The sequence below is a fragment of the Monodon monoceros genome, unplaced genomic scaffold (assembly GCF_005190385.1).
Source record: "Monodon monoceros isolate NGI ecotype Baffin Bay Population unplaced genomic scaffold, NGI_Narwhal_1 Super_Scaffold_2, whole genome shotgun sequence".
In the NCBI taxonomy this organism is placed as follows: domain Eukaryota; kingdom Metazoa; phylum Chordata; class Mammalia; order Artiodactyla; family Monodontidae; genus Monodon; species Monodon monoceros.
Genome location: NW_021703776.1, coordinates 98,972,992 through 98,973,522, shown reverse-complemented (window position 1 = coordinate 98,973,522; position 531 = coordinate 98,972,992).

Below are 531 nucleotides of genomic sequence, written 5' to 3'. Positions count from 1 at the left end.
GTGTGTGTGTGTGTGTGTGTGTGTGTGTGTGTGTGTGTGTGTGTGTGCATGTACCCTTGGGCAGCGTGACCTGGGGCTCAGTCCGTGACCTGCCTCTCCTTCTGGTCCCTGACCTTCCAAAGCTAATTTGGAACGAGAACATCAGGGTGGATATAAATGTTTTCACATCCTTGGAGACTTGAAAATGTCCTTTGTTCCTGGGATCCAGAGTGAAAGCGAGGAGTTTTTGGGGCCAGGCTGAGGCTTCTCGGTTGATGATCATGGGGTCGCCTATGTCAGGCCACGGGGGCCCTATGTAGAAGGCCATGGGGGCCCTATGTAGAAGGCCATGGGGGCCCTATGTCAGGCCATGGGGGCCCTATGTAGAAGGCCATGTGGGCCCTATGTCAGGCCATGGGGGCCCTATGCAGAAGGCCATGGGGGCCCTATGTCAGGCCATGGGGGCCCTATGTAGAAGGCCATGGGGGCCCTATGGAGAAGGCCGTGGGGGCCCTATGTAGAAGGCCATGGGGGCCCTATGTCAGGCCATGG